Here is a 14,144-nt window from a genome sequence, read left to right on the forward strand (position 1 = left end):
TTAGCTGCTGGCTTCCTGTCAGTGCTGTCGCTCTGCATGGAATCGATGGGATTGCTGGTCAGAGTGGCACAAGGGTACAGAACATACTGTAATGGTGGTTACTGTAGAGTCCTTAATGGTCCTCACAGCGGGACAGGACAGCCTTGTCATGCATTTGAGGAGGGGCCCCGGGCCAGTGTTACGTGACTGGTTTTGATGCAGGGATACACGTTTGAAGAAGAAGAAAAAAAACCTCTACAATACAGATGCTGATATGTATATATTCAGATAGATAAAATAGATAGACAGATAGCAGTCACACATGGAAAGTATTTTTTAAATTCTAAAATATAGAATAGAACAAAAAGTATTCTATTATTAAATTGCATGTTGCAGTTGTATAAATGTGAAAAGCTGCATAAGAGACCCCTATCTTTAAACACACTTTGCCACACTTGAGAGAGCGTGTTCATATGTTTTCTTACTGCAAATATAAAAAGAATGGCTTCCAGCATTCAGTGGCGCATATATTATGGATCTGTAGGACCAGTCATTAAAACGTCGGGCTTTTCCTGCAGCCTTTTCTTTACATTGGCAGAGCAGGGAGAGGAACATCTGGAGAGGAGCGGGACATCCACGTTTCAGCGCTGCTCTCCATATAAGGAAAAGGGGGCGGGGATCCCACGGCAAGGAGAACGTGACTGCCATAGTTGTCTTTGGTAAGAGCCGTGCCAAACTTGCTCCTGCTCTTTGAAAGCTGCTCGACTGCCTTTTACCTACGGTCTGTCCTCGGGGTTAATTTCACGCAGCGCTCGTGGGAGACGCTCTCTGGACGCTTGAGAGTCGGCAGAAAACTTTGGAGGAAAAAAAAAAAGAAAAGAGGAGAAGAAGACTACCGCCGGTAGAGAGATACCAGCGGCAGCGCGACTGAACTTCCACCAGCGAGTCCGAAAGGGGGACCGGGAGGAGGAGTCAACAGGTCCCAGGTATCACCGCACACTTGCCACTGTCAACATTTGACAGCGTGTCTGAGCCAGGTATTTGGGGAGCGGAAAACCTTTTACCTGGAGGGCTCTGAATGCGTCATTAATTAATTACACGAGCGGGTGTGACATTTTCTTATTTTTGTGTTTCTTCTCTGAAATTCACCATGTAACCGGATAATGAAACTCATCTGAAGCTGGTAGCGCGTGCCCACCAAGTATCCGGGTGCCAATAACGTCTTAATGTTATCGTGTTCTCTTTAGGGTAGTTAACGGCTTCAGACTCTGTACAACTGTTAGGGTTTGCTAGCATGCAGATCTATTTTTTCAAACAATGTTTGAGCTGTTAAAGACATTGGCACAGATTCAACTACAAGCTATTTACCCGACTAAGTTAGCCTAGCCGATTTCAGTAAAGCTCCTGCTTGGCACGACTGAAAAGCGGTGACACAAAGAGTTACAATCCTGCAACATGCACCTCTGACAACAGCCTGTATCAGGCTGTCAGTCTGTTGTCAGGTTCAAATGTTCCTAAACATATACACTGCTAACTACTTACTTCTTCTGTTTAAGTGCAAACGAAAGTTAATTTATTTTAGTTTATGTTGTAAAAGTCTAACTCAAAGTGATGTATTTTAAATAGCTTTTGTTCATTTTTTTCTCCTGTTTCTCAGAATATTTAGAATATTATATGAACCTTTCTATATTTTTAATTAATACAGAACAGTCTGCCTACAGAAAGTACGTCCATGTCATGTACAGTATATATGATGAGTAATGGAGTCATTATAAATGAAAGGGGGAAAAAATTGGCAATGAAAGAGTAAATGTCTGCCAAAAAACAAAGAAAAACGATTAAAGGAATAAATCTACAATACTTGAGCTTCTTTTTGCAAGAATTACTGCATAAATGCAGCATGGCCAAAAGCTTGACAACTGTATACGTTGCTTCAGTCTATAGTAGCAGCCTTAAGCTCTTCTTTATCTTGAAAACACTTACAGATTCTCTTTGGATTTTTATGTCTAATGAGTTTTGTGAGCAACAAGCGCAGTGATATCATGGTCATTAAATAAGGTATCTGTGCTAATAGCAGCGTGTGCTGCTGCCAAGTCCATAAAGCATAGGGAATCATTAAGGGCTTTTAATATTTCCTAGTTAATGTCTGCTGTAAATTTGGGCTTGGTGAGACGCATTGAGCCAACACCTGCACCACCGGCTCCCCTGTTCATCAGTAACTGTGGGAACTTCACACATTCTGTGATTTTTTTTTTTTCATAGAAAGAAATCACACTAGTCACATTATGGTGATTTTTCTCTTGTCCTCTTGACTAAGAGTGTCCAGCTGTAGTCCTGAAGGTCTGATATCCTGGATTAAAACGTCTCTCTGCTCCAGCACAGTTGATTCAAATGGCTCAATTAGCTCTTTTGCTAATCCTTCATTCATTTAATTCAGGTGTGTTAAACTAGGGAAACATCTTAAACATGTAGGATGTTTTCCCTTGTGATGTCATTAATGTTTTTTTGCTTCACAGTAGACTCTCTGTAAAGTCGCTGGTTAGTTACTCGTGCACCTTTTCTAGCTCACTTTTGCCTTCCACTAAACTTGCCGTTCATTTTCTTGGACGTGAACAGCCGGATTCTTTACTCTTTGTGGCTCTCCCTCCTCGTTGGCTGTCTGCCGGACGGCCGTCAAGTTAGCAATGTTGCAGATGATTACGCAGACCTCAAAATAACATTTATGAGTTCAGACTATTTTTGTTTATTTGTTTTATGTAACTATTTGACTACATTTGTGGTTTTCACTACCTGGAAGTAGTGATTCTAAAAATCCACAGATATACATCACTCTGTGTGTAATGAATCCTTGAGTTTCACTTTTTGAACTGACTTGCTGGAATAAATGAACTTTTCAGTGATATTCTGATAAACTTAATTTGATTGTCTTTTAAAGCAATTTAAATATGCCACAACTTGATAAGTTTTTATTAATTTTTTTTATTTTTTAGCATTTTCAACATTCCAGTGCCTATTTGTAACATTTGGCTCCGGTCAGAAAAGCGAGCGTGTGCCCACGCCAAATCAGCTGATGTTTGGTTTAATTCTTCTTGAAAACACAAACACGTTCTCCTTCTACTCGAAAGTTTGAACAAGAAGTGGGAATGGTGACCTGGAATAGCAGAAGGTGAAAGACACTCGTCTTTTTCTCTGACAGCCTGTGACATTCAGAGCGGGATGCATTAGCGGAAGAGTCACTCTGTGGCAAATCTGGTGTGGATGAGGGTTTTCCCACCTTGTCACCTACTGTCTGAGTGTGATTCACAGTTTGGCGTCATGCCCTCTGCATAATTGGGGAAAGGGTTAACACTCGATACAAGGTTTGCGCCATGAAAGCTGTCGCATGCAGTGACATTTTAGAAACTTGGGTAAAAAGAAAAGGTTGCTATGTAGATTTGTTACGATGGTGGATCTTGTCCAGGTGTGTTGTATGTTTTCTGAAATTGAAGTTGAGGTAAACATCCTTATTTTGGAACTCGTCTTTTAAAAGTGTTTTTTTTTAGGCTTTATTGAACAGTAAATTGAGAAATAAAAAGCAAACAGAATATTTGAAATATATATGTTTCTTAACATTCTTAACCTTGGAAGCACTTGAGATTGTAACCTGCCTTCATTTCCAATGCAATCCGATGCTAGCCACATTTACTGGTGTGCAAAAGTGTGAAACTCTTCATTTGTTGGTTTAGCATAATTTCACGCTACAAAAAAACAAAATTAAATGAAAAAAAAAAAAAATTCAACCCTTTAATTTCATTACTTTGACTAAGAACTTACTGGTGCCACAGTGATTATTACTCCTACCGATTTTTCGAAAAATAGATGTAACTAAGTTATTTATTTAATCTACTTTGTGTTTTTTTTTCTAAGTTGATCACAGTTCGGATGAACTCTTTAACTCATAAGGCATGACATTTTTTTTGTTTCCCTTGGGTTGAAATATGAAACGACACAGAAGTCCATTTATCTTGGCCACAGGCTTCTAGGCTGGACAAGGACCCATATTTATCTGTGCCACCATGCACAGTGAGCAGGATGGTAATGGAGGTACAAAAAAAATCGTCATGGAGAACTAAAGCAGAGCTCCATCTTTGAGACATCAGCATTAACACTGAATACAAGTGGGTTTGATGTGAAACAGAAAAGCAAGAGAATGCAAAAAAACATAACAGAAAAACCTCCTTGCACCAGTATTGCATATGGTGGAGGATCTGTGATGCTTTGGGATTGCAACAGTACATTTTTTTCTAAAGCTTTCCATTCTAGACGATGCCACCTCAGCCAAAGATGTACTCATTTGGTGGTAGAGAACCGCTTCGTTGTAAACGTTGCAGTTTTTCAGGTGCATCAACAGCAGCGGTATTCTCTGCCTTTCTCCTTTTTGAGTTGGGTAAACTGATGAAAACGGTGCCATTTAGAGGCCTCGTGATGACGTAGTTTCACATGGTGTAAGAAAACGTCGAATCAAAGCGAGGGTGGCGGCACCATCTCCACGCCCCCACACCCTCATCGTGCCCCTTACCTCCTGTTCAGATTGTAAAGTGTGACAACCACTGGAAAGGGTCTGTGTTGTCATGGCCCAGCACTGAGGTTCCCCTAGAGTTTCCTTTCTTGTGGGAACTGAAGTGTTATCAAAGTTGCTTGATCATAATTTGAGTTCTTTTAAGGGTTTGTTTGTCTGCTCAATACTGAAAACCTGACTGGCCCATTTCTGACGGTGTTGCACGGGTTTTCCCTTTCTAAATACGTCATCTTTTAGGTTGAGTAGATTGTAGGAGGTCTTGTCTCACAGAGCAGTATTTTAGAGATGCACTCTTCGTTCCACAGTGTGTCAGGTGGTTTGCTCTGTTGCCACAGCGGCGTGCTGCCCGTTGTTGACGAGCCAGGCTGACTCACAAGGCTGCGGCCACAGCGCTGTGCAAACTCATCAGCGGTGACTGATGAGACGAGCTCCTCACAATGGCAGCGCTCCCCGGAGATGCCACCCCGTGCTTACTTAACGGTAAACACCTCTACCCAGTCCCACCCACGCTCTGTCACACTCTGACTGCTGGGAGCGCTGCTTTTTTTTTTCTCTCTTTTGGACTAGGAAGTGCTCATAGTGAAAACCCGGACTGTAGAACGAGAGTTACTGGTACATTAAAGACGCTGGGGGTGGGTTCAATTCTTCAGAATCTTGTTTTCATCTGTTGGGTTACGTCAAGGAGGAATGGTTTGTCAGCAGAAAAAAAAAAAAAAAAAAAAAAGAACTACCTTGGCTTGGAGGAACTTTTCCTTTGACACATGAAGTCCAGTGGAATGAGGCCATGTTGCTTTTGGTCCAATAAAACCAGCCTTGACCCAAATGAAAGAGGCGCAGAGTCTGTCAGAATAAGTAGAAATAAATTGGGATATTACAGCGGTTTTTACTGTGGTGCCCAGTGACGTAGGCTTTGCCTTAGGGACCAGGGCTAGTGTGGGAAAAGTGGGAGAGGAGAAGGGCGGGGAGCCGGTACCGGGAGAGAGCGCAGCCGAAGTCAAGCAGATTGTTATTTTTTTTATTCAGAGGGGGAAGGGATCTGCTGTGATGTTGGAGCTGTGCTTAACACTGGCTATAACAGCATGCTGATTATTTTCTTTCTCTTTTTTTCTTTCTTTCTTTCTATAGCCTGATCAGGCTGACTTAGCCCTTCTCGTCACCGAAGGAGTTAAATCTCCTTCAGCCTCCTTTTCAGTCCTCCTCTTGGCTTTGATGGTATTAAATAATCTTTACGTGTCAGCTCCCAGTGTTCGTGCGAGGAGAACAAGAGAGCAATTAGGTCAGCCTTAAAGCGCCAGGGTACCTTCAGAAGAGGTCTGAGGGCATTGAGGTCATCCGACAGGCCAAACTTTTTACTGTGCTGTCCTACAGTCTTCTGCTAAAATGTCCCAGAATGGATCGGCTGTATTATTTTAGGTTCCTCACTATGCTAGATTGCCTGAAGAATCAGGCCACATTTGTCTCCTCTTTTTTTTTTTTTTTTGCCTAATGAGGTTGAGCATAAAGACCTATATAACCAATTATCCAGGTTATTGATTGGGAATGTGTTGCCAGCTGCAATCAGCGTTGAAATCAGCAACATTCTGTAAGTTGGCAAAAATATTTAGACCCCAATTATTTTTCTAATTTGTTACTTGGTTTTTATGTTATAACTCTATATGGCTGCAATTTACAATTATTTTAGTAATCGATTTATTATTGTAACGATTAACCTATTAACAGATAAATACAAGAAATACATTAAAATATGCAAATAAACAAACAATTCATTTCCTTCTTAAATTTTGTTTCCTAAAATGCAGTAACATAGCATTCCCAGTGTGAATTATATCTGGCTAAAACACATTTACAAAGAGTTTTTTCTTAATTGCAACATGTATGCATGTACCATTCAGTTTTAGCTTAATTACTGCTCTGAATATGTTGGTTTTCTTTCCCAGGAAATGGTAATTTTGGAGAGTATACTCCAGCTAACGATTAATCAATTACTGAATTAGTTGACAGTTATTTCAATAATGGATTAATCATGATTAATTGTTTCAGCCCTATATAACCTGACGGTCATGATTGCAGATCAGGTGGGAAATTATACATGTTTTAAAACATTTTGTTCAAATAAAAATCTGAAGAGCATGAAGTTGTGTGTGGCCGCCATGTGCAGCAGGTGCTTTTGGGTATGTCCCAACTAGCTTTGCACAGTTAGATAAAGAGAAATATGCCAAATTTTTTGACAAAAAAGCTTAAGTTTAGTCCGGTAATATGATCTGTAAACATACATTTTTAACTCTTGACACAGATTCTCATCTTTGATTAGACCATTTGATTAGACTCACAGATTGGACATATGCTGTGAGTCGAATCCTTCCTTTGTAGCTCATGTTGCATGTTATGGGAGAAAGTTCTCTTCGAGTAACGGCAAAGTTTGTGCTTGTATTGACACAAAAATGTAAAAATCTCCAGGGGGTCTGAATACTTTCACAAAGTTCTGTTTGCATGTTGTTTTGTGCTGCCTTTTTGTGGTTAAAACAAAAACCCTTATTGGATCCAAGTGACGGTAACTAACTCAAGTTTCTTTGTTTTACTGCTGAGTCGTGCTCTCTCTCGTATCATCTGCGCTGTTAACTTTCTCACAGCCCGCCGCCCCACATTTGAGATTTAATTTCCGATGATTTGCATGCAAATGTTCTGGCTCGTGTGCGCCCTTCGTTTTCCCCGAGACGTCACATAATAACTTCATACTAGTTTCCACAAGTTTTGTACCTTGGCTTTTCACAAAACAGTCTCTGCCCAGTTGGATAGTCCCCTGGTGTGACGGCTGACATTTCCAGTGAAAGAGCCCCATTGTTGGCCCTCCATTCCCCCCCTTCCTCCACCCTCCTCTCCATAAAACAATGGTATCAATTGCTTCCACTGAGTACATCCACAGCTCTGTGAGAGAGACAGGCTGGCTGGGCCCGTTGGCTAGCTCTGCAGCCGTCCTGCTAGGCAGCCAGGACGCCCTCCGTACTCTCAGCGGCCGCTCTGTGCATGGGCCGCCTCAGACGCCGCCGCTGTACCTCAGTTGTAACGTCAACCTGTAAATGCACAAATAATAGCTTGTGTATACATTCATTTTCCTTGCAGTGACAGCAGAGTAGACAGATGGGTTCGACACACCTCCCCCCACCCCCCCGTCCCATACCTTCGTAATGAATGGTCTTTATTCCATTTTTCCTCTCGCTTTCCCCAAGACACTGCCATTAACTGTGACAGATGATATGTTCTTTCACTGAAACAGTGATCCCGAGCACACTGTCACCGGAAAATTCAATTTGTACTCCCACCCCCTTTTCTCCTCTTTTCCTTTTCTGCATTCTAATGTTTTTCTTGCTCCCGTTTCTCTCCCTTAGTCTGAGGGACACGCTGTTAATATTACCTATTACAGACGCTCTGTACTGTTGAATAGCCACGTTACCCCCCCCCCCACCCCACCCCAACTGCTGCCACAAGTCACACGGCGAGAAAGATACAAGGCGTCAATTATACAGATGTCTGACAAGGCACCATGTCCTACTTGGACTTCCCTGAGTCAAATGTTTCTGCAGTCATTTAGATAACTGGAGATAAAGTGATCGCTCTGGAGGGAGACACTTGGCAGCTTCTGGGATGTTGGCGCTCCCTTTCAGACCAGCATACATTAAAAAAAAAGCAAGGACTTTCACTTTTGTTCCTAATGGTTGGTCTAATGTACATTGGCTTCAAAAAGTATTCACGTCCCTTGAACTTTTTCACACTATGTTGTTTTTGCAACTGGAAACTTCTTATGCATTTTGTTGGGATTCTTTGCAGTGGAAAAGTTGGGATTCTTTGCAGTACAGAAAAGTGTTTTACTGTAAAGATGGTTTGTATTGTGTTTTGTTACAACCTGAAGTGAGAAATTAACTTCAGTGGAGTTTGAAAAACACAAAATATGTGTACAGGTTTATGTCGGGTTTAACGATGTGTGTGCCCAGTTGATTTTTTTTTCTTCCTTTTTTGGGGCGGATGTTATTGTAATTTATTGGGGGTGGGGGCTAGAAAATCTTTGGGAACCACTGCAATCGACAAACGCAGAATAGAAATGGAAATATTACTACTTGATTAATTTTTCAATTAAATTAATTGCAGTACATGCAATTAATTGCATATTAATCAACAAAATTAAGATTTTCAATACAAATACCCTTTGTTTCTATATTCTTCAATAAATAGATATGAAGAGCTCAGCAAGAAAGATGTTTGTTTTTAATCTGGGTTTTAAGTTATTCAACCATCAGATTGGTGCAAATGCTATTATACAAATCTAGGAACCTGATCATTAATGGAACGTCTTTAGAAATATGAACTGTGGACGCTGATGTTAGCGTTGCTACATGTCTAACATTGATAGCAATGTTAGACATGAAGCAACTCTTGAGTAGCTTCACTGATAGGCTAGGTCCTTGTAGCACAATTTGAACACAACAATAGTCTCTTCCAGTGTCCCATAAGATTCTTCTCTGAAGCAAGAATTAATCTCTAGTGGGCCAAGAGAAGCAGCTTTGTCATCCATCGCCGCTGTTGCTTTATGGTTGTACCAGAAGCATACCAATCCAAAGGTTTTGCACACAAGTGATTAATTGAGTTACATTTTTTAATACGTTGTAATCTATGTAATTAATTAATCGAAATTAGCACGTTAAAGTCTAGGCTATACTGTTAAAAATAAAAATTCTGTCCACTTTAGATAAATAGGTCATAATAAAATCCAGTGCAGCCTACCTTCAAAGGTCACCTAATTAATGAAGGTAACAGAGGTTTGTTAGTGAAAAAACAGCATCATATAAGCAACATGAATGTGAGCATAAATCCACAGATAAGGAACATATGATCTCTCATACACATTTAAGTGATGAAACCTTTTCACACGGAAGTATTTTAATTAAAAATGGCAAGTAATGCTACTGATAGAAATCCAAGTTTAAAAACTAAATCTTTGAAGTAATTAGTTTGTATGTGAGCTATATCTGAGCAGAACCAAAGGCTTATATTTGTGAGAGGAACTGCAAATATGTTGATGATGGTGTTCTGTACACCAGCTCTCACATTCGCAGTAGCTCCATGTTCATTTCTAGCAGTAGACAATAAAAACACTTTTGTTATCATTCTGGGGTGGGCGATATGGACTTAAGTTGTGTATTTGGCTGTACAGCTGTGATGACGATAGGAAGTGATGACAAATACTTATTTATTAGACATTTTATAGGTAACTGTATGACTGTGACTGTGTGTCACAGCAATTATAACACCATAAACATAAATAATGAGCTTGAAAACTATTCCTATTTGTAATGTGCTTCTTTAGCCACATAAAGAAGGGTGATTTGTATCATTAAGCTGCACACAGTAACTATATTTTCAAATTTATTGGTATTTATCAATGCTTTCATTGAATAAACTATGGAGAAAATGGCAGAATTATCGATCCTGAGGATAGAGACAGTTTTGGGGCGGTTTAAACTAGAGGTGTGCTGATCGATTGACCACCGATCATAATCGGCCGATTTCTGTGAAAAATGTATGATCGGTGATCGCCGATCACGGTCTCTTGTTGCCGATCACACAAACCGATCATCTGCTTCTCATTTTGCAGCCTGCCTGTGCAGCTGGTCTCCTCTTTCCTTCACACTGCGCAAGCGTGCAGCAACAAATCCTAAGCGATGTCGTGTGGAACTATAACGCACTGAGTGAACTGGGAAGTTTGAGTGTTGCGGCGGAAAATTGAGGCAAGTGAGGTGAAGCACGTCAAAATGCATCAACACGACGAATCTAATACGACATAAAAACAATGCCATACTTGACGGAGTTTGGCTACATCGAGGCTCACTGCAGTAAAAAAGACATGGAGGATCAGATAGCAGGTAAAGCAGCGAACAGCTGCAAACACTCACCCGAATTAGCATGACGGTCAGAAAGCTAAACAAATAACCAGCAAAATTATTTAAGTCTTTGAGCTGCGATGTAAGACGCTGGTTCTGCTCTCGCTGTTGAACCGCTGCTACGTGCTACAGGTAGTAATATTTCACAGACGGAGCGCCGCTTCTGCTCTACCTGGTAGTGACTCTCACACCGAACCTCTGCTTAAAGCGGCAGCATCTAACTTAAAAAATTAATTTTACATACGTATTAAAACTTTGGCTGTCCTAACATGAGACAGATAATCTCTGAAAAATAATCGATCTGCTCTGCATAATTACTCCGCTCAGTCAGAAACAGCCACTCAAATCTAGCAGTAATTGTCTAGCCATGCTATCAGGAAGTTTTCATTCAGTAACTCAGTCAGGATTGTTTATTGAACCTGTATTTGCCTTTGAATGTTAAGTTTTATACTTGAATTTTTTTTGGCAATGTTGAGAGGTTTTATTTTGACTCTTTGCATTATTTAGCCTCTTCAGAGCCTTCATATGTTTTCAGTCTGTTGAAGATAGTATTACCGATAGCAGTACAATTTGCACAATACCCGTTTTGTTTTTTTCTGGGAAAAAGTTATTAACAAGTTTTTGTCTAAATTAAGGTGAATTGTATCATATCAATCATAGTAGAGCTTATGATTAAAAAAATAATAATTATGTGATCGGTATCGGTGAACGGCCGTGATTGGCCCTCATGGGTGATCGGAATCGGCAGGAAAAAACCTGATCGGCACATCTCTAGTTTAAACATCATTAATTAAAATCTATTGCAACAATGATAAATCAAAATTTTTATCATAAGAAATTTATCTTGATAAATGATAAAACAATACGATAAACGCTCACCCTCAGGTTGTGGGTGTTCTTCTCCTTAGGAAGGATGTGAAAGCTGGTCAGAGTCAGGTGGATGATGGATGTGAACTCTTTGAGTTGAGCTTTACTAGCTGCTTGAATCTGATCCTGATTCATCTCTGTGATGAGAACATCCCATCACAGAGATAAAAGTAATGAAACAAATCCAGCGTCACTCTTGCTCTTTGCAGCACAGGCAACAATGAGCTCACTGCTAGCGGCTGAGCTCACAGCATCATCATCCTCATGCGGCTCCGCTGCCCTTGCTTGCGCCCGTCAAATGCAGCTTATGAGTCCCTGCTGAATATTCTCTGTCCATGGGCTGCCTTCTCAGTGCAGGCCGCCCAAATGAGGAGCCATTACACCAAATCACTGTCGGTCTGAACCAGGCCGGTCTGTTGGATGACTGCATTTTCTGTATTTGCTGAAGGAAAAGTGGCAGCATAGCCAGAAATGCCTAAAATGGGAGCAAGGAATGGTTGGAGTTGTGCATTATTTAATGTTTTGAGTCTGGCTCATATGAAAGCTCTTTAATACATGTATAAACTGTATGTGGAGCACACGTGAAGAAGTATGTCGGAAATAGAAACTCAAGCAGAATATTGCTGGTTAGAGATCGCAGCCTGTAACGGCGCATCATGTGACGGCGTTCATACTTTACTTTGCGTCAACGTGATTTCCATTTTTCTTGGCTCTTATTGTCGCAGTAATAATTCTGTTATATGGCGCACCAGGCAGCATATGGCTGCCATGTTTGATCAACAGCCTCTGGAAGGAGGTAGCCGGGATATGCAAATGTCTGCATGCTAATGGAATCGTAATGTAATGAAGTTGGTCGTATATGGCCAATAACGAGCTGCGGTTATTGAATGTTGATGGCTTATTCTAAGCCAACCAATGTTGTTTCACGAGCTGCAGCTTTCTCGTTTGTTCATCTATGCACACAGACACATTATTGCACGACAAGCAACTGTGTGTACACACACGCGCGCACACACACAGACTTGGAAACATGAACGCTGTATTGGCTGAAGAGCATATTGATAAATACCTGAAGTACGTGCCCGCTGAAACGTTGAAACTAAATTGGGCAGAACTGAGACAGATGCGGCGCAGTAAATTAAACAAGCGATCTTCTCTGTTGGGTGACAGCACAATGGTGATTAGGGTTTCATGTGAGCCGCACTGCATTATTTATGGCTGTGCTGTGGGCCCAGTTGAATAGACCCACAGTCCATTGACTGGGCATGTTATTGAAGACCAACTCACAGTGAGAGGCGGGGGTTAAAAATGGCTTTATTTCCTCTCGAGGAGGTCCATTTTCATCTAAATGAAGGTGGAAGCCCCAAGCGAGTTGTTTCCTCGCCCTGCATGTGTGAATTGTGTTGACTGTGTTCCACAACACATCTCTGCACCCGACTGCTTCGTGTCAATCTCTTTCATTCATACAGAGCAGTCGCAGTCAGGTTGCCCTCTCCTGTCTGATCTGCCGGTTCAAACACTAGCCGATATCTTTGCGTTCAGGGTAATCTGTTTGAGCTATTTAAAACACACTTGCTGTCGTTTCTGGCATATTAACAGGATACTTTGTAGTCTTTAATTTTACTGGCTATAAAATTGGGTAGAAAAGCTTTAATCGGATTGATGTAACAAAAATACTGGGCAAAACATATAGAATTGCCTCTTGTCAAAATTTGGTTTCAGTCATTTTTCCATGTCCATTTCCACTTCTCAATATACAGCAGGTCATTACAGACAGCGTCTGATTTGAACTTCTGAAAAACAAGTTTCTCCATCAAACTTGATTTCTTTTCCTTCAGTTTCAGGTTTTAAAAATTAGAATAAAGTCCAAAGTCTTTGTCGCAGAATTGAGTTTTGGTCTATCTTCTGTATATCAGCCTAAATATATGTTTTATATTTTCTTCAACATGTGAAGACTTGTGCATCGCAAGTCTGTCTGTAAGTTACTGGGAATTATTTAGCTTTTTAACACCACTTGTTGAAGAAAATAGGAAATTTATATAGCACGAATAAGAATGGACTTGTATATTTTAGAATAAATGCCTGAAATCATTAAAAAAACATTTCAGTGACTAGTTCCTCTTGTGCAATATGTTGTATAAAATAAATAATTCTCAATATAAGGAAGTGCTTGTTGATGTTTTTAAAGATTAAAAAGCCATTCAAGAATGATTTATAAAGAACTGCAAAGACACCCAAGCACATTTCAGTTCCTTGTGTTGAATTTTTAGTTGACAGTATAAATTCCTGAAGCCTACACAAGCTTCTTAAGTCAACAAACAGTTTTTTTCACCTCTCTGTCACTCAAGAACTCAAAGTCTGAGATGGTTCAAAGATTACATTGTTTCATCTCCAGAAATGTTTTCCGAAGCTAAAATGCATTCAGATATTGCCCTCACTATCCTCCGTTTTCCTCAACAGTAATGAAAGGCTGCTTCCTGTTGAGCTTTGCTCCTTACAGAGTACTGATTCTGAACACAGGGCTTTCAGGCATTTAAATTATAGTTTGTTTTACTAGAGAGAACCACATTTTCAGACACAGAGAGTGATTTCACTTGTCGGTCAGTCGCTATGACTAATAGGCAAAACAGCAAAGTGTCTTCTAAGTGGATGTGGTTAACAATGGTGGAAGAAAAATTGTGAAAAAAACCCTGCTTTTATTCAGAGGTTTTGGAGCTTTGCTCTTTTTCACACCTATTAGTAATTGTGTTATTTTGAGCTAAACTCGACTATTTGCTTAAGGAAATCCTGTTCCGGGTGCAAAAGCC

The 14,144-nt window shown here is 40.4% G+C and overlaps 1 protein-coding gene across 1 annotated transcript in view; it reads left to right on the forward strand.

Annotated features, from left to right (window-relative positions):
- The first annotated feature begins 548 nt into the window (after nt 1–548).
- The window catches only part of raraa (retinoic acid receptor, alpha a), a 184,434-nt gene continuing 170,838 nt past the window's right edge, over nt 549–14,144 (forward strand). The window contains exon 1 of the mRNA XM_081600818.1: nt 549–965. The gene's annotated coding sequence lies outside the window, so the exon portion shown is untranslated. The remainder of the gene's footprint in view (nt 966–14,144) is intronic.

The sequence above is a fragment of the Poecilia reticulata genome, chromosome 19 (genome assembly GCF_904066995.2).
Source record: "Poecilia reticulata chromosome 19, P_reticulata-male-v2, whole genome shotgun sequence".
Taxonomy (NCBI): domain Eukaryota; kingdom Metazoa; phylum Chordata; class Actinopteri; order Cyprinodontiformes; family Poeciliidae; genus Poecilia; species Poecilia reticulata.